General features: G+C 43.8%; 1 protein-coding gene across 1 annotated transcript in view; it reads left to right on the top strand.

Moving 5' to 3' along the window:
• Positions 1-700: 700 nt before the first annotated feature.
• Positions 701-25,322, top strand: part of LOC115146941 (serine/threonine-protein kinase PAK 3-like) — a 127,061-nt gene continuing 102,439 nt past the window's right edge. The window contains exon 1 of the mRNA XM_065004864.1: positions 701-888. The gene's annotated coding sequence lies outside the window, so the exon portion shown is untranslated. The remainder of the gene's footprint in view (positions 889-25,322) is intronic.

Here is a 25,322-nt window from a genome sequence, read left to right as displayed (position 1 = left end):
TTCGTAAGGGAAAATCAAGTCTGAAATATCCAAGTGGAAATTACAAACTACAGAAGCCTTTTTCAACCTTAAATACATTACACATTTTACATTTCCTGCATTGCAAGAAAGTTCTCCTGCAACAGGGTGATCAAATTAAGATCCTGCATATGTACCTCCGTCTAGGGGACAACTACAGTCCACTATGGTTATATTCCACCACAAGACTGGCAGGGTCCAGGAACTGTAAAACAAACAGTCAACACATTTATGCAGCATGATATTGAGACCATTTGAAATGCAACCTGATATTGTGGAACTATTACCAACTGAGTGTTAATCAATGAAGGTCTAATTCGTGTCATGAGAAAGGTAGGTGTATGTAGGTACTGTAACTGCATATTATGTTTCTGTTACGCCTTGATAGCATTTTAACATTTTAAGTGTAACAGACAGATTAAAGTAAAAACTAGCAAAATAAGAAAGAGGAAAATATTTGAGCCATTCAGACATGAGAGTGTTAGAAAAAAAGATATGGAAATATAATCCAACCTTCCTCCTCTCTCTCGCTGAGCTGGTTTGGTCTGTCAAACAAAAGAACAACTCTGTCTGCCTCTCTCCCTCTCTGCCTCCTCCCCCAGAGCTGCTGCCTTCATTAACATGTACCCTCTCAGCCAATGGGCTGAGCAGGGTGGATGACATCATGGGCTAGGAAACAGTAAGCAGCCAGTGAAGAATCCAGCCTGCCAAACAAGACTGAGTTTGGGGTCAGGAACCGGTCTGACAAGAGAATGGCAGTCCTGCACGTAAACTGTCAATAGGACTGTATATTTGAGGATGAACCTACCAGAACACTGGTTCCAAAGTCGACACACCGAACAAGAGAATGAATGTCAAGACATATTTCAGGTAATCCCTTGTCTGTGTTTGCAATAGAGGATGTGGATGGCAGAGGGAGGGGGGTTCTGTGGGGGGTGCTTTGTAGCCTTCTTTCTCTTCCTCCCTGCATTCTGCCCTGCTGGAGAGAAGGAGGGGGGGGGGGGCGGCAGCTGTGTTGATCTACCTATCACTGTGAGAGAGAGAGAGAGAGAGATTGGATGCCTGCATCAGTGGATTGGTTTTAAATGTCGTTACTGGCCAGCTCAATGTTATCAACCCCCGTCCCCTCCATCCTTCCCTGGATTTTATGGACCCCCTGTGTTTCACAAAAAGCATCTTTGTTGATGTGAGAGTCTGAATCATTGGCGTTTGTCAGGGCCGTGTGTGTGTGTGTGTGCGTGTGGGCGCGAGCCAGCCTTGTAGCAGAGCAGCAGCTGCAGTGGTAACACAGTAACAAAAAGAGGCAATGCTATTTTGGGTGGTGAGGTGTGAGACGGATGGCGGATGGATCTGGGGTGTAGATGCTGGGGTTGGATGGATCTGGGGTGTAGACGCTGGGGATGGATGGAGAGTGATGGATCTGGGGTGTAGATACTGGGGATGGACGGAGAGTGATGGATCTGGGGTGTAGATGCTGGGGATGGATGGATCTGGGGTGTAGATGCTGGGGATGGATGGGGAGTGATGAATCTGGGGTGTAGATGCTGGGGATGGATGGATCTGGGGTGTAGATGCTGGGGATGGATGGGGAGTGATGGATCTGGGGTGTAGATGCAGGGGATGGATGGATCTGGGGTGTAGATGCTGGGGATGGATGGATCTGGGGTGTAGATGCTGGGGATGGATGGGGAGTGATGGATCTGGGGTGTAGATGGGGAGTGATGGATGGTTATTATGTGCACAGGGACAGCCCTTTGTTATCAATGGGATGCTGCCTCTGGACCCACTTTATTTAGGGAGGTTTTTAAAGAAATGATAGATGTTGTTTCTCTCTCCACATTCAGACACAGAGAGCAGTGGCTCGGTCTGTCTCCTGGTTTAAACATGGATGTGTGGAGCACTTTCATGGCCGTCCTGCCAGCTGGGAGATATACAGCGTCTGGTCACCTGACTGAGATGGGGATGGGGGCGGGGAGGGAGTGTGGGTGGGGGCTGCTTCTGTGGGAGCTGAGTTATCCTGCCTCAGCCTCACTGAGGGAGGGGTATTGGGTCGGTCAGTCATCCAACCATTCTATCCATCACACTGGGCTACTGTTCATTTACACGCTGGCGTCAGAGCAGGATAGAGTAGGGCTGAGAGGACGAGTGAGAGATTCCACCTCTTCCTAGTAGCACAGTCATCCCCATGTTTGTGTGAAGCACAGCCTTCTGGGAAACCTGTTCCCTGTAGGAGAAGAATGCTGGGACGGTGTCTGGGTGATGGCGGAGCTGGGAAGAGGAGAATGTGGGAATGGAGGAGGAGTGATAGAGTGGGGGAAGGTGCTGTTCCCTGTGTGTGTGGGATGTGGTGTGTGTGCGTGTGTGTGTTGAGCTGTGGTGTTGATACAGACATCAGTAGTGTTATATCTATTAATATCCACTCATCTAGCCCAACACCTGCTCCATCTCTCTCAACTCTTCACTCACAACGAGGACACAGAACTAAAACAGCCTCTAGACCTTACATTTCCTCATTGTTGAAATGTTCTATCAGCATGGCCCATAAAATTAGGAACCACTTTAGCTATTGAGAGGATCCTGTGTGTGTGAAAGGTGCAAGGCCTCTCATTGCATATAAACATAGATCCAGCTCCCCATTCTAATTCCTTTCTATTTTATTTTAATCTGTCAACGTAGAGCCATAGAAACATTGTGATTATAACAGCAGTTTATTGACAGTATTATCTAGTCTAGTGGAATTGAAGACCTGTTATATCATAACGGTCCTCAGGTTGTTGCTGGGTGACAGACAGACAGACAGACAGTGTTTTTGACATGTAGCAGAGGGAGGAAAGACAGGAAGAGATGCTGTGTGTAATAGTCCTTCAGAGAAGATGTGTGTTTCTTGTCTGTCTGGAGTCACAGTGTCTGATCCAAGATCAGAAGTTGGCTCTGTCACATCGTTCACTGTGTTGGCAGTCTGGAACACTGGGCCTTTTAGGACACATGCATTATCTATGGATGCACCAGCTCTCTCTCTGCTCATCCACATAGACGTATGAGATTAGGGTTTTACACCCACCTGCCTGACTATAATGGGCATTATTGAAAAGAACTCAAGGTTAAAGGGCTGTGAGTATGAAAAATGAGCTACGCTGAACCCTTGATTACCATACAATACTTGTAGGCAATATATTCATGGATTTGTACCCTATGTTCTGACTGATTATAGTTGCCTGTTAAGACCCACAGGCTCTATCTAGTAAGTCAGTGCTTTATATTCCACACTAGTCCTGAAGCCATGGCTAATCATTTTCTGTTGGCCTGGTGTAGATCTGGATAATCAAGACCACCACTTTCCTCATCCAAACAGTGATGAGGGTGTGTGTGTGAGTGTGAGGTGGGGGCGTCATAATTGATGGGTAGAACTGAGAGGGGTGCTGCTGAGGCTTATCCCCACAGGAGGGAGGCCGCGTAGAGGGGGGCTTGATAAGGAAATGGATGGATGGCCAGACCGAGGAGAGGAGAGGAGAGGACTGTAGGGGATAAGAGAATGGAGAGGAGAGAAGACATTAGAGGAGAGGAGACGACAGGAGAGGCGAGAGAACAGTATGAGAGAGAGGACAGTAGAGGAGAGGAGAGAGGACGGTAGAGTAGATGAGAGGACAGTAGAGGAGATGAGAGAGGACAGTGGAGGAGAGAGGACACTAGAGGAGAGGACAGGAGAGAAGAGAGGACAGTAGATGAGATGAGAGTGGAGGAGAATAGAGGACAGTAGAGGAGAGGAGAGAGGACCGTGGAGGAGAGAGGACAGTAGAGGAGAGGAGAGAGGAGAGGACAGCAGAGGAGAGAAGAGAGGAGAGGAGAGGAGAGAGGGCAGTAGAAGAGAATAGAGGACAGTAGACGAGAGAGGAGAGGACAGTAGAGGAGAAGAGGAGAAAGGAGACAACAGTAGAGCAGAAAGACAATAGAGGAGAGGAGAGGACAGTAGAGGAGAGGAGAGAGGACAGTAGAGGAGATGATAGGAGAGGAGAGAGGACAGGAGAGGAGAGAGGACAGTAGAGGAGAGGAGAGGACAGTAGAGGAGAGGAGAGGACAACAGAGGAGAGGATAGGAGAGGAGAGAGGACAGTAGAGGAGAGGCCAGTGGAGGAGAGGAGTGGACAGCAGAGGAGAGGAGAGAGGACAGTGGAGGAGAAAAGAGATAAGGTAGGAGACGACAGTAGAGGAGAGAAGAGAGGACAGGAGAGGAGAGTAGAGAGGAAAGGAAAGGATAGTTGAGGAGAGGAGAGAGGACAGTAGAGGAGAAGACAGTAGAGGGAAAAGGACAAGAGAGGAGAGAGGACAGTAGAGGATAGGTGAGGAGGGAGGACAGGAGATAAAAGACTGGAGGACAGTGGAGGGGAGAGGACAGAGTAGAGTAGAGGACAGGAGACGGGATGAGGCAATAGAGGAGAGGAGAGAGAACAATAGAGGAGAGGAGAGGACAGTAGAGTAGAGGAGAGAGGAGGACAGTAGAGTAGAGGATAGTAGAGGAGAGAGGAGGACAGTAGAGGATAGTAGAGGAGAGGATAGTAGAGTAGAGAAGAGGGCAGTAGAGGAGAGGAGAGAAGACAGAGTAGAGGATAGTAGAGGAAAGGATAGTAGAGGAAAGGAGAGGACAGTAGAGTAGAGAAGAGGGCAGTAGAGGAGAGGAGAGAAGACAGTAGAGTAGAGGAAAGGAGAGGACAGTAGAGTAGAGGAAAGGAGAGGACAGTAGAGTAGAGGATAGTAGAGGAAAGTAGAGTAGAGGACAGGAGAGGAAAGTAGAGTAGAGGACAGGAGAGTAGAGGAGAGGATAGTAGAGGAGAGGATAGTAGAGGAGAGGATAGTAGAGTAGAGAAGAGGGCAGTAGAGGAGAGGATAGTAGAGGAGAGGAGAGGATAGTAGAGTAGAGAAGAGGGCAGTAGAGGAGAGGATAGTAGAGGAGAGGAGAGGACAGTAGAGTAGAGAAGAGGGCAATAGAGGAGAGGATAGTAGAGTAGAGAAGAGGGCAGTAGAGTAGAGAAGAGGGCAGTAGAGTAGAGGATAGTAGAGTAGAGGAGAGGACAGTAGAGTAGAGGGCAATAGAGGAGAGGACAGTAGAGTAGAGAAGAGGGCAGTAGAGGAGAGGACAGTAGAGTAGAGAAAAGGGCAGTAGAGTAGAGAAGAGGGCAGTAGAGAAGAGGGCAGTAGAGGATAGTAGAGGAAAGGAGAGGACAGGAGAGGAGAGGACAGTAGTGTAGAGAATAGGGCAGTAGAGGAGAGGACAGTAGAGGAGAGGATAGTAGAGGAGGGGATAGTAGAGGGGAGGAGAGGAGAGAGGACAGTAAAGAAGAGTAGAGGACAGTAGAGTAGAGGACAGTAGAGTAGAGAAGAGGGCAGTAGAGGAGAGGATAGTAGAGGAGAGGACAGTAGAGTAGAGAAGATGGCAGTAGAGGAGAGAAGATGGCAGTAGAGGAGAGAAGACAGTAGAGTAGAGGATAGTAGAGGAAAGGAGAGAACAGTAGAGTAGAGAAGAGGACAGTAGAGGAGAGGAGAGAAGATAGTAGAGGAGAGGATAGTAGAGGAAAGGAGAGAACAGTAGAGTAGAGAAGAGGGCAGTCGAGGAGAGGAGAGGAGAGAAGACAGTAGAGGAGAGGATAGTAGAGGAGAGGATAGTAGAGTAGAGAAGAGGGCAGTAGAGGAAAGGAGAGGACAGTAGAGTAGAGAAGAGGGCAGTAGAGGAGAGAAGACAGTAGAGGAGAGGAGTCCACTGACTGTCAATGCCTTGTGCTCAAACCCAGCTCAGTACTCACTGAGCAGCAGTAACAATCTCCACCCAAATAAACATAACATCTCCTGACAACAGACTATCAAGGCCCACTGTTGCAGTTGAATACAAAGGTCCACTCTCTGGCTCAGGTTGCAACACCTGGGATTGGATAAGGAGGTTGCAGGACACCTGTGGTTAAGCTCCTGGGGGCAAAAGAAAGGAGACTGGCTTTTCACAACACTTCCAGCATGTAGTTCCATGGGTCTCACCCTCATTGACACCTCACACCTTCAGGCCTGACTGTCCACATTAACCACATACTGTTTGCTCCTCATGTGTCACAGCCATTTCAGTAGCCCCTCGCTGCAACCAACACATAGAACATATACAAACTAGTGGTCAGTTATTTAAAAAATATATATTTCACCTTTATTTAACCAGGTAGGCCAGTTGAGAACAAGTTCTCATTTACAACTGCGACCTTGCCAAGATGAAGCAAAGCAGTGCGAGACAAACAACACAAGAGTTACACATGGAATAAACAAACGTACAGTCAATAACACAATAGAGAAATCTATATACAGTGTGTGCAAATCTAGTAAGATTAGGGAGGTAAGGCAATAAATAGGCCGTAGTGGCGAAATAATTACAATTTTAAATTTATTTAACTAGGCAAGTCAGTTAAGAACAAATTCTTATTTTCAATGACGGCCTAGGAACAGTGGGTTAACTGCCTGTTCAGGGGCAGAACGACAGATTTGTACCTTGTCAGCTCGGGGATTTGAACTTGCAACCTTCCGGTTACTAGTTCAACGCTCGAACCACTAGCCTAGCATTAACACTGGAGTGATAGATGTGCAGAAGTTGATGTGTAAGTAAAGATACTGGGGTGCAAAGGAGAAAAAAATAACAATATGGGGATGAGGTAGTTGGGCGGGCTATGTACAGATGGGCTGTGTACAGGTACAATGATCGGTAAGCTGCTCTGACAGTTGATGCTTAAAGTTAGTGAGGGAGATATAAGTCTCCAGCTTCAGTGATTTTTGCCATTCATTCCAGTCATTTGCAGCAGAGAACGGGAAGGAAAGGCAGCCAAAGGGGGAGTTGGCTTTGGGGATGACCAGTGAAATATACCTGCTGGAGCACGTGCTACGGGTGGGTGTTGCTATGGTGACCAGTGAGCTGAGATAAGGCGGGGCTTTACCTAGCAAAGACTTATAGATGACCTGGAGCAAGTGAGTTTGGCAACGAATAGGTAGCGAGAGCCAGCCAACGAGAGCATACAGGTCACAGTGGTGGGTAGTATATGGGGCTTTGGTGACAAAACAGATGGCACTTTGATAGATTACATCCAACTTGCTAAATAGAGTGTTGGAGGCTATTTTGTAAATGACATCGCCGAAGTCAAGGATCGGTAGGATAGTCAGTTTTACGAGGGTATGTTTGGCAACATAAGTGAAGGAGGCTTTGATGCAAAATAGGAAGCCGATTCTAGATTTAATTTTGGATTGGAGATGCTTAATGTGAGTTTGGAAGGAGAGTTCACAATCTAACCAGACACCTAGGTCAGAACCGTCCAGAGTACTGATGCTGGACGGGCGGGCGGGTGCGGGCAGTGATCGGTTGAAGAGCATGCATTTAGTTTCACTTGCATTTAAGAGTGGTTGGAGGCCACGGAAGGAGTGTTGTATGGCATTGAAGCTTGTCTGGAGGCTTGTTAACACAGTGTCCAAAGAAGGGCCAGAAGTATGCAGAATGGTGTCGTCTGCGTAGAGGTTGATCAGAGAATCACCAGCAGCAAGAGCGACATCATTGATGTATACAGAGAAGAGAGTCGTCCTGAGAATTGAACCCTGTGGCACCCCCATAGAGACTGCCCGAGGTCCGGACAACAGGCCCTCCTATCTGACACACTGAACTCCATCTGAGAAGTAGTTGGTGAACTAGGCGAGGCAGTCATTTGACTGAGAATCCAAGGCTGTTGAGTTTACCCATAAGTATTTTTGACAGTCGAAAGCCTTGGCCAGGTCGATGAAGACGGCTGCACAGTACTGCCTTTTATCGATGGCGGTTATGATATTGTTTAGGGCCTTGAGCGTGGCTGAGGTGCACCCATGACCAGCTCTGAAACCAGATTGCATAGCGGAGAAGGTATGGTGGGATTCGAAATGGTCGGTGATCTGTTTGTTAACTTGGCTTTTGAAGACTTTAGAAAGGCAGGGCAGGATGGATGTAGGTCTGTAACAGTTTGGGTCTAGAGTGTCTCCCCCTTTGAAGACGGGGATGATGGCGGCAGCTTTCCAATCTTTGAGGATCTCAGACGATATGTAAGACAGGTAGAACAGGCTAGTAATAGGGGTTGCAACAATTGCTGCGAATAATTTTAGAAAGAGAGGGTCCAGATTGTCTAGCCCAGCTGATTTGTAGGGGTCCAGATTTTGCAGCTCTTTCAGAACATCAGCTATCTGGATTTGGGTGAAGGAAATGTGGGGGAGACTTGGGCAAGTTGCTGTGGGGGGTGCAGTGCTGTTGACCGGGGTAGGGGTTGCCAGGTGGAAAGCATGGCCAGCCGTAGAAAAATGGATTTTGAAATTCTCAATTATTGTAGATTTATCAGTGGTGACAGTGTTTCCTAGCCTCAGTGCAGTGGGTAGCTGGGAGGAGGTGCTCTTATTCTCCATGGACTTTACAGTGTCCCAGAACTTTTTGTGCTACAGGATGCAAAGCTAGCCTTTGTTTTCCTAACTACCTGTGTATATTGGGTCCTAACTTCCCTGAGAAGTTATGTATCGCGGGGGTTATTCGATGCTAATGCAGTACGCCACAGGATGTTTTTGTGCTGGTCAAGGGCAGTCAAGTCTGCAGTGAACCAAGGGCTATATCTTTTCTTAGTTCTACATGTTTTAAATTGGGCATGCTTATTTAAGATTGTGAGGAAAGCACTTTTAAAGAATAACCAGGCATCATCTACTGATGGAATGAGGTCAATATCCTTCCAGGATACCCTAGCCAGGTCAATTAGAAAGGCCTGCTCGCTGAAGTGTTTTAGGGAGCGTTTGACAGTGATGAGGGGTGGTCGTTTGACCTGCGGACCCATTACGGACGCAGGCAATGAGGCAGTGATCACTGAGATCCTGGTTGAAGACAGCAGAGGTGTATTTATAGGACAGGTTGGTCAGGATGATATCTATTAGGGTGCCCGTGTTTACGGATTTAGGGTTGTACCTGGTAGGTTCCTTGATAATTTGTGTGAGATTGAGGGCATCTAGCTTAGATTGTAGGACGTCGGGGTGTTAAGCATATCCCAGTTTAGGTCACCTATCAGTACGAACACTGAAAATAAATTAGGGTCAATTAATTCACATATGGTGTCCAAGACACAGTTGGGGGCTGAGGGGGGTCTATAACAAGCGGCAACAGTTAGAGACTTATTTCTGGAAAAGTCATAGTTTCTGTCTCTTAATATGAGTGAAATAAGAGATGAGATCAGAATAAGAGCTGTGTGTACAGTATATTAGCTTGCGGTAGTCTATTCATAAACATACAAAGGCTTGTCCCAGCTAGCCAACAGGTTAGTTGTGGCCTGGCTGCTTGTCCAGTCAGTCACTGCTGTTTGTGTTGACTGTGTGTGCTGTACTACCTCAGGAGAGGTCAGGATGGGGGTTGGTTGGTGTGTGTAACCCAACGCATGGGGCTTATCTTACATCACCTCAGCCAACTCCTAACAAAAGCTCCAGAAGACCAAGCGCCTTGTCTCTGCCTGCAGCTTGTCAGCTGGCCACCAGAAATGTGATATTACATACAGATAGACCTCCATTCGTCCGTCTACTTAGGAAAGTAATGTTGCAATGGTCTTTGGGCTCTATTTGAATAAACCTGAAACAATGGTCAATCTATGTGCAGGAGGTAGCGCTATAGGTTCAGTAGTGTGTTATAAATATTTTTGCTATTGACAATGTCACAGTTATCATCGCACTTGCTGCCTGCCGTTGGCGCGAAAGGGCTGGGTTTTGATGAATAAACACTTTGTGGATGTGTCGAGGCTTGGCCCCCCACTGGCCAATCAGAACGAGCTCCATGGCGAAAGATGTGGTTACGTCAAGCTGTGTATTTACAGTCTTTTATGTATTGCCTTGGAATCAATTCCAATGTTAGTCTGTTATAATTTGTTAAATGGCTTACAGAAACTAAATAACAAAATGTAGACCTATCTTTGCTAAATACCTTAACCATTTGCAGTCCAAATTGTTCTAAATAATTGCATGGCTTTAATAGTTTTCACACTGTTTATAGGGGCTAGCCTACTGAAAATTGCATTATGGCTGAGCATGGACATGCCAAAAATGGTCAATAAGCAAGATTAAATGAATTATTGATCAAGCCTAAAAAGAGAACAAATAATTCTAACCAAATTCTAACCAAAACGAAACAACAACTTGTTTTAAATAGGAAATGTCACACTTACAGACACCATAAGTTCTCCCCATGGCCATATAATATTAAATCAACACAGACTATGGAGGGGTTTACGCACATCCAAACTTTTCACAGTAGTTGGACAAAGATCCAATTTCAAGATAAAGGGAGAATGTCCAACCACCGTTCTACTGCTCCCCAATAGGCCTAGGGTTTCTGAGCATAATCAGAACCATTTTACAGATCAGATCGCGTTCACACATCTCCAGAAGTTGCATTGCTAGAGCGCCACGGACGTTGTCACCATAAAACCAGGGAGGTGAATCATTCTAATCAGATTGGTTGTAATAATATTTGACCTAAAGCAAGCAATCAGCTTTTTTAAAACAACAACAATAAATGTATGTAAAATGTAATGATATCATGAATAAGGATAAAAAAGACAGTCATTGCTGTTGAACCAGCCTTCATTATAGTAGGCTTAATGCAGGGCTTGGGATTTAACATATGAAACCGAAAACAAGCCATTTTTACAGGTTATTATGGTCACCGGTATCATCATCTATTGTTTCCTGATGGGCATGGACCCATTGCCTACATCATGGAGGAGTTTTTACACACCTCCAAAACGGGACCTGCATGACTAAAATAATGTGGGCCTTCCTACAATGCACAAATAGAACAGTCAGCTCCTGTTTTACTCCTCTCAAACTTGATATTTGAATAAAGCCAACCCCTTTATCAACAGTCTTGACTACTTCGCGGTTGCATTGGGCAGACAATAAAAAGCCTTCATTGAGAAGAGGCTATCCTAGGTTTTTTACTCAAATAACATTTCATGGGAAAAAACATTAGTGTTTTATGTTTCTAAATGCAAAGTATACAAGGCACCAAAAGCACATTAGGCTGTTCTTGTTCCATGTTCATATGGTTCATATGGTCAGTGTGCATCACAGCTGGATAGGCTGTGTTTCCACTGTCTAAACTCATGTCATAACCAACTGCGTTATGCTAAAACCAGCATAAATATCCCTATCAGTGCTGCCTGAAATTAGCACCATGAATCACACTTTTTTTTTTTTTAAGTCTCCCTTTTTCTCCCCAATTCCGTGGTATCCAATTGTTAGTAGTTACTATCTTGTCTCATCGCTACAACTCCCGTACGGGCTCGGGAGAGACGAAGGTTGAAAGTCATGCGTCCTCCGATACACAAGCCAACCAAGCCGCACTGCTTCTTAACACAGCGGGCATCCAACCCGGAAGCCAGCCGCACCAATGTGTTGGAGGAAACACCGTGCATCTAGCAACCTTGGTTAGCGTGCACTGCGCCCGGCCCACCACAGGAGTCGCTGGTGCGTGATGAGACAAGGATTTCCCTACTGGCGAAACAGTCTCTAACCCGGACGACACTAGGCCAATTGTGCTTCGCCCCATGGACCTCCTGGTCGCGGCCGCCTGCGACAGAGCCTGGGCGCAAAGCCAGAGTCTCTGGTGGCACAGCTAGCACTGCGATGCAGTGCCCTAGACCACTGCACCACCCGGGAGGCCCGAATCATGCTTTTAAGAACACACCTCAAATATTTCCACCCCGCCTATCTGAGCGCAAGCGAGCTGATATGAGACAGGTAATTGCCGAACATGGTGTTAGAGATGGAAAATGCCAGTGCCGCCTAACGCCAGCCAAAAAATAGAGCTCTTTGGGGCAGACGACCGCTGGGCAGTGGGCAATGTGCTCTGCCAGAGTGGAGGAGGGAAGTATTGGTGTATGCTTTGGTCCGAGTGTAGTAGTAAAGTGGCCTAGTCTTAAGAAGTGTGCCTACTCCAGTGTTATAGTGTAGTGTGTGGAGCTGTAATGCTGCAGTGCTGTCAGAGCCACGTCTGTGTACTGGATTAGCATGGAGGCTTGAGAGCCATCTGGCCATTTTGCCTGCGAGAGGGTGAGGTGGGGTGAGGAGGGGGGAGGAGGGGGAACACTCACACACTTACACATTGAAATATGTAAATATGTCATATCCTCTGTAGCTCCGTTGATAGAGCTTGGCGCTTGGAATGCCAGGATAGTGGTTTAGTATCCCTGGGCCACCCGTATGTAAAATGTAGGCACGCATGAATGTAAGTTGCTTTGGATAAAAGCGTCTGCTAAATCGCACATATTATTATTATTACTTTCAAATCCTCAATGTTCACTTTCAGGGGCAGATTTAGAGTTTCAGCAGGGCTGCCTGAAAATAGCTCATTGATCATCTGAAACTAACACTATTATGAGACAGACTTCTCCAACAGGTCAGTGGAGCCTGAGACAGACAGACAGACAGACAGAGCAGAGCAGAGCGGTCCCTGAAGCCGTCTGTCTGTGGACGATGCTCAAACTAAACTCTGATGATGATGGTTACTACAGGACGCTTCTAGGAACTCTTCCTCTTGGCCTGTTGTTCAGAAGGAGCATCTGTCTCTTGGCCTATAGTCAGACATCTGAACCCAGATTGAACATATCGAAGAGCCACAGGTCTGGGTTTGTGGTATGGGAGCAGAGTATATAAGAGTTTTGTCCACATGCCAAATAGCTAGGTCTGTTTTATCAATCAACACACACACTATCGGGGCTGGGGTGGCTACGGTGAAACGAGCACCATAGCCAATTGTATAGGCAATCCCACAATACCATGTAGGTTCACAGTGTGCTAAGAGCACTCCATCATTTGTAGAATCTTTGAAAACCAAAGAATAACCCACTCCTCAAAGAGGCACCATATGGCCATAGTCGAATACACGCAAGCCTGCACACACACACATGCTCAATGTATACCTCTGTGTATTTTGGATCTCAGTAAGTGCAAGCCTCCTCCCCAAACAGCTGTGTTTGTGTGATTACCAGTATCAACGAGTCTACAGTGTTACTCATGGACAGATAACACTACTGACCCAGAAGAAATGCCAGGAATGATTATTGTTTTATTATTGTTGAACGGGTGTAGAGACAACACTTATACTAAAACTCACACTTGACCTTTCCCCTCCCTACCACCACCAGTAGTGGTGCGTGGGTAAAATCACTGAGGAAGCCAAGCCAGGCCAGTAAAAGAGCCATACTACAACCTGTGTTGTGATAATTGCGTTGTTTGCTCGATAACCTGTTCGTTCATATGTCACTGTAATATCCAATAAGGCAGTGACAACAAAAAGACAGTCAAACAGTGGTGAATAAATTCCACTACAGGTGTGTGTCGTCAAAAAACCAGAGAGCATCATCTGTCCAGTGAAGTCCACAAATCAAACATTGCATACAAAGAGTTATATCACATATATCACGGATTTCTGTGTGTGTGTGTGTGTGTGTGTGTGTGTGTGTGTGCACAAGTAAAACAAAACATGTTGACTCACCCTACTTGTAAACTAGCTGAATGCCAATTACCATCCTCCTCTCTTTCATGTTGGCAAAACGGTCTATGGCTCTGTCATACAGTACACGTTTAGTTTTTGTTGTCATAGGCTACCTAGCTCAAATGCTTGCTAGCCTGACTTCCTTGCATGGGCAACAATGAACCAGCTAAGTTTGCTAGTTAGTTCATGTGAGCCTACTAAGCTACATCTAGGCTACATATTGAAATGCAATCATCTCAGGCCAGTGGCACAACATATTAATTTATGGTTGGATCAGAATCTGCATCATAATAATTGGCCAGAGAATTAGGTCAAAACCACAAGTCCAAATCCCCATCTCCATCCATGGTTTAGGAAAGAACCGATTTAGCAAGCTAGCTACTGCAGGACATCAACATAAGCAGACCCGAAAGAGACATATTTTTCTGAAAATGATGTTTTTCAAAGGAAGTGATTTGATTGGTCTGATGTCAAATCCAAACAGGCCTTCCTTGGGGGGTGTTTTGCTGCACCAGGACAACCCATAGTTGAGCTAAGCTCAACGCTGATTGGCCAAACGCTTGCTGACATCAATCAATCAAATGTGGCAAAATGGTATACTCCTTTGATCCAGACAGCATCAGATACATGGGCTACACATACTGAGACAGACAGGCGCTGTTTCCCTCATTCTGATGATTTCTCTGCTGAGATACAGCCACCTGTGAAAAATCTGAAAACACAGAGAGAAATGAAAGATACATTTTGAAATATATTTATTGGTCAAATATTTGGGAAAGCCTGTCTTCCCTTGGCATCCATGAGTAAACGCCACAGATTACCGCTGACTTTGCCTACTAGTACTGGCTTTGTACTTATGTACTTACTATGACTGAGATACAGTTGAAGTCGGAAGTTTACATACACTTAGGTAGAAGTCATTAAAACCAGTTTTTCAACCACTCCACAAATGTCTTGTTAATTAACAAAGTATAGTTTTGGCAAGTTGGTTAGGACATCTACTTTTTGCATGACACAAGTCATTTTTCAGTCAATTGTTTACAGACAGATTATTTCACTTATAATTCACTGTATCACAATTCCAGTGGGTCAGAAGTTTACATACACTAATTTGATTGCGCCTTTAAACAGCTTGGAAAATTCCAGAAAATTATGTCATGGCATTAGAAGCTTCTGATAGGCAAGTAGTCCAATAGACGAGGCAGCCAACCAGTCCATAAGACCAGGCAGTCAACCAGTCAAATACGCCAGATATCCTACCAGTCAAATAGACCAGGCATCCTACTGGTCAAACAGACCAGGCAGCCAACCGGTCGAAAAGACCAAGCAGCCAACCAGTCCAATAGACAAGGCAGCCAACCAGTCAAATAGACCAGGCAGCCAACCAGTCAAATAGACCAGGCAGCCAACCAGTCAAATAGACCAGGCAGCCAACCAGTCAAATAGACCAGGCAGCCAACCAGTCAAATAGACCAGGCAGCCAACCAGTCAAATAGACCAGGCATCCCACTAGTCAAATAGACCAGGCAGCCAACCAGTCAAATAGACCAGGCATCCCTAAGTGACATCATTTGAGTCAATTGGAGGTGTACCTGTGGATGTATTTCAAGGCCAACCTTCAAACCCAGTGCCTCTTTGCTTGAGATAATGGGAAAATCAAAAGAAATCAGCCAAGACCTCAGAAAAAGATTGTAGACCCCCACAAGTCTGGTTCATCCTTGGCAATTTCCAAAGGCCTGAAGGTACCACGTTCATCTGTACAAACAATAGTACGCAAGTATAAACACCATGGGACCATGCAGCCGTCATACCGCTCAGGAAGGAGACGTGTTCTGTCTCCTAGAGATGAATGTACTTTGGTGCGAAAAGTGCAAATCAATCCCAGAACAACAGCAAAGGACCTTGTGAAGATGCTGGAGGAAACAGGTACAAAAGTATCTATATCCACAGTAAAACTAGTCCTATATCAACATAACCTGAAAGGCCACTCAACAAGGAAGAAGCCACAGCTCCAAAACCGCCGTAAAAAAGCCAACTGCACATGGGGACAAAGATCGTACTTCTTGGAGAAATGTCCTCTGGTCTGATGAAACAAAAATAGAACTGTTTGGCCATAATGACCATCGTTATGTTTGGAGGAAAAAGGGGGAGGCTTGCAAGCCGAAGAACACCATCCCAACCGTGAAGCACAGGGGTGGCAGCATCATGTTGTGGAGGTGCTTTTCTGCAGGTACGACTGGTGCACTTCACAAAATAGATGGCTTCATGAGAAGGGAAATTAAGTGGATATATTGAAGCAACATCCCAAGACATCAGTCAGGAAGTTAAAGCTTGGTGGCAAATGGGTCTTCCAAATGGACAATGACCCCAAGCATACTTCCAAAGTTGTGGCTTAAGGACAACAAAGTCAAGGTATTGGAGGGGCCATCACAAAGCCCTGACCTCAATCCTATAGAAATTCTGTGGGCAGAACTGAAAAAGTGTGTGCGAGCAAGGAGGCCTACAAACCTGACTCAGTTACACCAGCTCTGTCAGGAGGAATGGGCCAAAATTCACACAACTTATTGTGGTAAGCTTGTGGAAGGCTACCCAAAATGTTTGATCCAAGTTAAACAATTTAAAGGCAATGCTACCAAATACTAATTGAGTGTATGTAAACTTCTGCCCCACTGGGAATGTGAATAAATCATTCCTCTACTATTATTCTGACATTTCACATTCTTAAAATAAAGTGGTGATCCTAATTGACCTAAGACACGGAATTTTTACTTGGATTAAATGTCAGGAATTGTGAAAAACTGAGTTTAAATTTATTTGGCTAAGGTATATGTAAACGTCTGACATCAACTGTATGTGATTATCCCACCTAGCTATCTTAAGATGATTGCAATAATTGTAAGTTTAGCAGACGCTCTTTGGATAAGAGCATCTGCTAAATTACTAAACATTTAAAAAAAATGTGTATACCTTTTTGGTTAATTTTGCATCAGAGAAGCACGTGCAAGATTTCTAGATGGTCAGCAGGTTAGGGCTATCGCTATGCCCTAAAGGGAAGAGTTAATTGCACACTCTCGCACACACACTAGATACTCACACACACTCGCACACACACGATCTTGCACGTGCACAAACACACACACACACACAGACGCACACGCCACATCCCACCTGTCACCTGTTCTTAGCTGCTGTTGAACTGTGGCTCATTGTGAACCTAATGGACGTCTAGTGGCTGGAGGAGGAGAAGGTTGGGACTCTGGAAGGAAGGGAGGTGAAGCTTGTGGAGACAAAGGCTTATATGGTATATATACGTATTATACGGTATATGAGTCAGAGGAAAAGACAAATCAGAATCACATGGAGTCAATTATCTGTTGATTTTCAAGGAGAACTCCAGACAGCAAGAAATAAGCTTCATCTAAGAGCATACTTGTTTGTGTAAATTTCCCTCCAATATGACCTTATCTCTGCTGTCACTGCACTGTGTTCCTAATTAACTAACATAATGCATGACTGTCAGTTTAAAAAAGTGAAACTATACCCTAATCAAAACTTAGATCAGCTATGATATGGCTGCCCTCAGTGGATCAGTGTGAACCTCAGAGTTTTGGAGATCTCTATCTTGTGACTGGTCCCTCTATTGCCCTTGTCTCTGTCAAAGAGAGCCCTTGTTGTCTGTTCAACCCAGGACGGTTTTCTCTCTGTCGGTTCAAGTGAAGAGGGGGGTCAAATTATATTTTCATTCCTTCCTTGACATCTGCAGAACAACTCTCAGAGGCTGCCTGGTTTCCGTGGTGACCTTGAAAGGGAAATCACGGAGAGGTGAGTGTTTGAGCTGTAAAGAGAAGACATCTGCTGTGGTTTGGCATGTGTGTGGTGGTCTGCTCTCTGCTGTGGGCCCTCCTCTGTGCTGGGAGGAGAGAACGTGGCGAGAGAAGGCTATTGTTTTGACACGGCTGCTTATAATTTATAGGCTTTCAACTAATGTGTGAAGAGAGCCAACAACTACAGGTTAAACTCAAATAAAGCATACTGCCTAATGGAAAATAAACCTGGAAAATATCTTGCAGCTCTCACAAAACCAATAGACGCTAAACCAGTTATAATTTTAAAAGATAAAGATACAAAAGTGGTAACTGGAAACAACAACGAGATCAATTAAAATTAAAATAAAAAAACATTTATATTAATCATAAAACAACAGTGGTATGGATCCTACAGCGTTCTGAGACTCAACAACCCTGAAGCAATTATCAGCAAACAAACAATTATTACTAAAAACAGTGATTACCCAAAAATAAATATCAGACACTGTTAAAACATTTGCACAGAGAAAAGCACCAGGAATGGATGGCTTTCCCATACAATTATATTCAACATGTTGGGACAAAGTAGCCCCCCTATTTACACAAATGACAACACACGACACTCAATTCAGTACTCCCTAGTTCCATGTATCAAATAGTTATCTAGAGAGTCCCCTGCTGATTATGCGTTTTAATAAATTGTGACAATAAAATAACGGGGTTTATTAAAAATATACACTTACAAACAAATACAAAAACATGTTTCAGTTTAATACAATACTCAAAAAAACAAGATATAGATGAATGAATAATGTCTGTTGATGCCGAAAGGCGTTAGACCATCTTGAATGACCTTTTCTTTTCAAAACTTATTTTCAAAACTTTGGAAACTTTGGAACTTTCCAGTTGAAATAATACATTATCTGATGAAATCCCTTTAGAAAGGGGCACAAGACAGGGATGTCCCCTCTCCCCCTCCTGTTTGCACTGGTAATTGAACTGCTTGTAGAAGAATAAGACAATACCCAAATGTAACAGGTATCAGTTTTGGTAAACATTTTTATAAACTAAACTTATTTGCAGATGATCCCCTGATATTCCTGACCAATATTTAAAACTCAATGACACCTTTACTAAAAATATTTTCAGAATACTACACAATCTCAGGATATAAAATTAATGTGGAAAAAATTTAAATAATGGCATTAAGAAAAGAAAAATAATAACTCATGATTTACAGCAATCCTTTAACTGGACCACAAAAAATATAAACTACTTAGGATGCTTAATAAGTGACAACAAACAACAAGTATATAAAGATAATTTTATCCCATTACTCAACAATATGAAAGCAGATCTAATTAAATTGAATAATCTTCCCATAAATCTTACATAAATCTTAAATCTTCGTATTTATTTTCGGTAATACCAATTACCACACTGAAGACATTCTTTAAAAAAGTATACTCGGTCATAACAAACTGTATATGGGAAAATACAATTCATAGAATAATAAGGAAAGTCTGAGGGTGGTTTTAACCTTCCAGACTTGGAATTGTGTCAACTCGCCTCCCAAGGCTTTTACTTGCGACAAATAGTTAAATGCACTAAAGAGGAACAGTGGGCAGATATTGAGGATACATATGTTCACCCCAGAATCATTTGACATGTCTATTTTCAAAGGATAAAGCTAAGAACATTAGCAACTTCATAGTTAAGAAAACTCTAACAATATGGAAGAATATTAAACGTATTCTACAAGAACCCATATCCCTCCCTAAAAACACAATGTTATGGAACAATAATAGCCAGCTTTCAGAATTCATCAATTAAGTTGGAACACATGGAAAACTAAAGGCATAAAAACACGTTAATGACATGGTACAAGGAAATACATGTATTTACATGACATACAGTGGGGCAAAAAAGTATTTAGTCAGCCACCAATTGTGCAAGTTCTCCCACTTAAAAAGATGAGAGGCCTGTAATTTATATCATAGGTACACTTCAACTATGACAGACAAAATGAGAAAAAAATCCAGAAAATCACATTGTAGGATTTTTTATGAATTTATTTGCAAATTATGGTGGAAAATAAGTATTTGGTCAATAACAAAAGTTTCTCACTACTTTGTTATATAGGTTTTCACACACTGTTGCTGGTATGTTGGCCCATTCCTCCATGCAGATCTCCTCTAGAGCAGTGATGCTTTGGGGCTGTTGCTGGGCAACACAGACTTTCAACTCCCTCCAAAGATTTTCTATGGGGTTGAGATCTGGAGACTGGCTAGGCCACTCCAGGAACTTGAAATGCTTCTTACGAAGCTACTCCTTCGTTACCCGGGCGGTGTGTTTGGGATCATTGTCATGCTGAAAGAACCAGCCACGTTTCATCTTCAATGCCCTTGCTGATGGAAGGAGGTTTTCACTCAAAATCTCACGATACATGGCCCCATTCATTCTTTCCTTTTTTTCATTCATTCTTTCCCTTTGCAGAAAAACAGCCCCAAAGCATGATGTTTCCACCCCCATGCTTCACAGTAGGTATGAAGTTCTTTGGATGCAACTCAGCATTCTTTGTCCTCCAAACACGACGAGTTGAGTTTTTACCAAAAAGTTATATTTTGGTTTCATCTGACCATATGACATTCTCCCAATCTTCTTCTGGATCATCCAAATGCTCTCTAGCAAACTTCAGACGGGCCTGGACAATGTACTGGCTTAAGCAGGGGGACACGTTTGGCACTGCAGGATTTGAGTCCCTGGCGGCATAGTGTGTTACTGATAGTAGGCTTTGTTACTTTGGTCCCAGCTCTCTGCAGGTCATTCACTAGATCCCCCCGTGTGGTTCTGGGATTTTTGCTCACCATTCCTGTGATCATTTTGACCCAACAGGGTGAGATCTTGCGTGGAGCCCCAGATCGAGGGAGATTATCAGTGGTCTTGTATGTCTTCCATTTCCAAATAATTGCTCCCACAGTTGATTTCTTCAAACCAAGCTGCTTACCTATTGCAGATTCAGGCTTCCCAGCCTGGTGCAGGTCTACATGTTGTTTCTGGTGTCCTTTGACAGCTCTTTGGTCTTGGCCATAGTGGAGTTTGGAGTGTGACTGTTTGAGGTTGTGGACAGGTGTCTTTTATACTGATAACAAGTTCAAACAGGTGCCATTAATACAGGTAACAGGTGGAGGACAGAGGAGCCTCTTAAAGAAGAAGTTACAGGTCTGTGAGAGCCAAGAATCTTGCTTGTTTGTAGGTGACCAAATACTTAATTTCCACCATAATTTGCAAATAAATTCATAAAAAATCCTCAATGTGATTTTCTGGATTTTTTTTCTCATTTTGTCTGTCATAATTTAAGTGTACCTATGATGAAAATTACAGGCCTCTCTCATCTTTTTAAATACCTTTTTGCCCCACTGTTATTAAAAAGTAATTTGGACTGATCAATGTAGATAGTTTTAAATACATGCAACTTAAAAGTTGCATATCACAACATTTCGATTTGAAATCTTTTCTACATCAGAGCAACCTTGAGGGAATATTATTTGAGTCAGAAAAGGATGTTCATATTTTTTTATTTAACTTGGCAAGTCAGTTAAGCACAAATTCTTATTTTACAATGACTGCCTACCCCGGCCAACCCCCCCCCCCCCCCCTAACCCGGACGACGCTGGGCTAATTGTGCGCCGTCCTATATCTCTGAGACTAGGTGGGCCATGCAGGCAGTAGTCATTGGTGTGTGCTGACTCTCTGTGGGGTTTTTGACAACGTGTACATTATTATTTCTGTCAAGACGTCATATTCTAATGTGGCAACCGTGATGCTAGGCCAGCCGAGCAAGATGAAGTAGGCCAATTTAAGACATGTTAGGCTCAGCAGCTCAATTCCTCACATCCCCATTTCTACTTTTCTGCCTGTTTTCACAACTTGTGGTCTTAAGTGGGCATCATGGAGTAATTTTAGACAAAACAATTGAAAAAAGACAAGTTGTTTGTTGCTTGCCCCTGTATATTTAAAAACATGTTGGATGGGTTCAGAGAAACAGGAGATGCTCCTTTTAGGGGCACTGAATTAACACAGTACAGAGTACACTGCCTGCCTGTCTGCCTGCCTGTCAGTCTGCAGAGCGACTCTGCCCCTAAATAGGTCAGTGTTTATACTACAGACAGTGAAGGATAAGGAATGTCTTGGCGCCCGTGAAACGTCCATCTTTAGTGGTCTGACCACTCGACAGTCCTGGAGCCATCCATTAGTCAGGTGACTAGCAGGGGACCACATCCTTGCGGGAGGGAAAGAAAGGGAACTTCCTGCAGTCAACCTGCTGATGACGTCATGCATGTACTCCAGAGATATAGTTAACTAACAATGCACATGCTTTTACTTTGTATATACGGCACAGGAGGTTGGTGGCTCATGGAGGACAGGCTCATGGAGGACAGGCTCATGGTAATGGCTGGAGCGGAATTGGTGGAATGGTGTCCAATACATGAAACACATAGCTTGCATGTGTTTGATGCCATTCCATGATCTTCGCTCCAGACATTATTATGGGCCGTCCTCCCCCCAGCAGCCTCCACTGATATACGTATCCTTTCACTTCTAGTGCATTGATTCTAGCTCCCAGTGCTGACAGTATAGTGAATTGTACGTTCCCTGATGAATAGATAGAGTACTCATGGCATCATAGAGTCTGCTTTATGTTACAGAGCCCAATGCCTGAGGTTGAGCCATCCCGGATCCGGGATCGTGAATACAGCCTCAAGCTCATTACCATAACGCAACGTTAACTATTCATGAAAATCGCAAATGAAATGAAATCAATATGCTAGCTCTCAAGCTTAGCCTTTTGTTAACAACACTGTCATCTCAGATTTTCAAAAATATGCTTCTCAACCTTAGCAAAACTAGCATTTAGCATTTAGCATTAGCATTTAGCGTTAGCATTAGCAGGCAACATATTCACAAAAACCAGAAAAACATTCAAATAAATAATTTACCTTTGAAGAACTTCAGATGTTTTCAATGAGGAGACTCTCAGAGAGCAAATCTTCAGTTTTCCTGAAAGATTATTTGTGCAGGAGAAATCGGTCCGTTTTCTGCGTCATGTTTGGCTACCAAAAAAACCCGAAAATTCAGTTATAAAAACACCAAACTTTTTCCAAAATACTCCATAATATCGACTGAAACATGGCAAACGTTGTTTAGAATCAATCCTCAAGGTGTTTTTCTACATATCTCTTCAATGATGTATTGTTCCTGGAAGTGTGCTTCTCCCTCTGAATCACATGGTAAAATGATTGCAGCTGAGAATTACGCACCAACTTAGACAAAGGACACCGGTCGGACCCCTGGCAAATGTAGTCTCTTATGGCCAATCTTCCAATGATATGCCTACAAATACGTCACAATGCTGCAGACATCTTGGACGAACGGCAGAGAGCATAAGTTCGTTCACGGCACATTCACAGCCATATAAGGAGACGATAGTAAAACAGAGCCTCAAAAATTCTGCTCATTTCCTGTTTGAGGTTTCATCTTGGTTTCGCCTGTAGCATGAGTTCTGTGGCACTCACAGAAAATATCTTTGCAGTTTTGAAAACGTCAGAGTGTTTTCTTTCCAAAGCTGCCAATTATATGCATAGTCGAGCATCTTTCCGTGACAAAATATTGCGCTTAAAACGGGAAGGTTTTTTTATCCAATAATGAAATAGCGCCCCCATAGCTTCAACTGGTTAACATAAATCATCAAATTCATGAATATGCCCTATGGCCTTCAAAGTGGTGTAGCCTTTATGACGTGTTCCTTGTAGAGTATCATGAGTCAGAGGTGCCATTGATGAAGCCCTGTCGTCCTGTCTCTGTGGAGGAATACTGGGATGCATTCATAAGTGTTGTTTAAATGAGCTGCGTGCTGAAACCTCTGAACATCCTCTGATTTGTTGATGCAAGCACTGATTATTCATTCCACCTTGTCTGCGAACCAGATAGGCACCTGATTGGTCTGTGTTTTTACTGTAGTGGTCATATCTGGCCCGCGTCTGGGTGTTGTATAATTATATACATACAGTACCAGTAAAGGTCATATCTGGCCCGCGTCTGGGTTTTGTATAATTATATACATACAGTACCAGTAAAGGTCAAATCTGGCCCGCGTCTGGGTTTTGTATAATTATATACATACAGTACCAGTAAAGGTCATATCTGGCCCGCGTCTGGGTGTTGTATAATTATATACATACAGTACCAGTAAAGGTCATATCTGGCCCGAGTCTGGGTTTTGTATAATTATATACATACAGTACCAGTAAAGGTCAAATCTGGCCCGCGCCTGGGTTTTGTATAATTATATACATACAGTACCAGTAAAGGTCAAATCTGGCCCGCGTCTGGGTTTTGTATAATTATATACATACAGTACCAGTAAAGGTCATATCTGGCCCGCCGCGTCTGGGTTTTGTATAATTATATACATACAGTACCAGTAAAGGTCATATCTGGCCCGCGTCTGGGTTTTGTATAATTATATATATACAGTACCAGTAAAGGTCAAATCTGGCCCGCGTCTGGGTTTTGTATAATTATATATATACATACAGTACCAGTAAAGGTCATATCTGGCCCGCGTCTGGGTTTTGTATAATTATATACAGACATACAGTACCAGTAAAGGTCATATCTGGCCCGCGTCTGGGTTTTGTATAATTATATACATACAGTACCAGTAAAGGTCATATCTGGCCCGCGTCTGGGTTTTGTATAATGTGGACACACCTACTCATTCCAGGAGTTTTCTTTATTTTTACTATTTTCTACATTGTTGAATAGTAGTGAAGATATCAAAACTATGAAATAACACATATGGAATCAAGTAGTAACCAAAAAAGTGTTTATCAAAAGTAGCCACCCTTTGGCTTGATGACAGCTTTGCACACGCTTGGCATTCTCTCAACCAGCTTCCCCTGGAATGCTTTTCCAACAGTCTTAAAGGAGTTCCCACATATGCTGAGCACTTGTTGGCTGCTTTTCCTTCACTCTTTGGTCCAACTAATCCCAAATCATCTCAATTGGGTTGAGGTCAGGTGATTGTGGAGGCCAGGTCATCTGATGCAGCACTCCATCACTCTGCTTCTTGGTCAAATAGCCCTTACACAGGAGGTATACATTGGGTCATTGTCATGTTTAAAAACAAATGATAGTCCCACTAAGAGCAAACCAGATGGGATGGCATATCGCTGCAGAATGCTGTGGTAGCCATGCTGATTAAGTGTGCCTTGAATTCAAAATAAATCACTGACAGTGTCAACAGCAAAGCACCCCCACACCATCACACCTCCTCCTCCATGCTTCACGGTGTGAACCATACATGTGGAGATCATCCGTTCACCTACTCTGCATCTCACAATGACACGCCGGTTGGAACCAAAAGTCTCAAATTTGGACTCATCAGACCGAAGGACATATTTCCACCAATCTAATGTCCACTGCTCGTGTTTCTTGGCCCAATCACGTCTCTTCTTCTTGTTGGTGTCTTTTAGTTGTGATTTCTTTGCAGCAATTTGACCATGAGGGCCTGATTCACACAGTCTCCTCTGAACAGTTGATGCTGAGATGAGTCTTTTACTTGAACTCTGTGAAGCATTTATTTGGGCTGCAATCTGAGGTGCAGTTAATGACCAATTTCTGAGGCTGGTAACTCTAATGAATGTTTCCTCTGCAGCAGAGGTAACTCTGGGTCTTCCTTTCCTGTGTCAGTCATCATGAGAGCCAGTTTCATCATAGCTCTTGATGGTTTTTGCGACTGCACTTGAAGAAACTTGCAATATTCTAGAAATTTTCCAGATTGACTAACCTTCATGTCTTAAAAGTAATGTCAATAATAATGTCAGTCCGTTCCACTCTGACATCGCTCACCCATATGTATATAGTCTTAATTAATTCCTACTTAGA

The sequence above is a fragment of the Oncorhynchus nerka genome, linkage group LG19 (assembly GCF_034236695.1).
Source record: "Oncorhynchus nerka isolate Pitt River linkage group LG19, Oner_Uvic_2.0, whole genome shotgun sequence".
Taxonomy (NCBI): domain Eukaryota; kingdom Metazoa; phylum Chordata; class Actinopteri; order Salmoniformes; family Salmonidae; genus Oncorhynchus; species Oncorhynchus nerka.
This window is presented reverse-complemented; position numbering and strand designations above follow the sequence as displayed.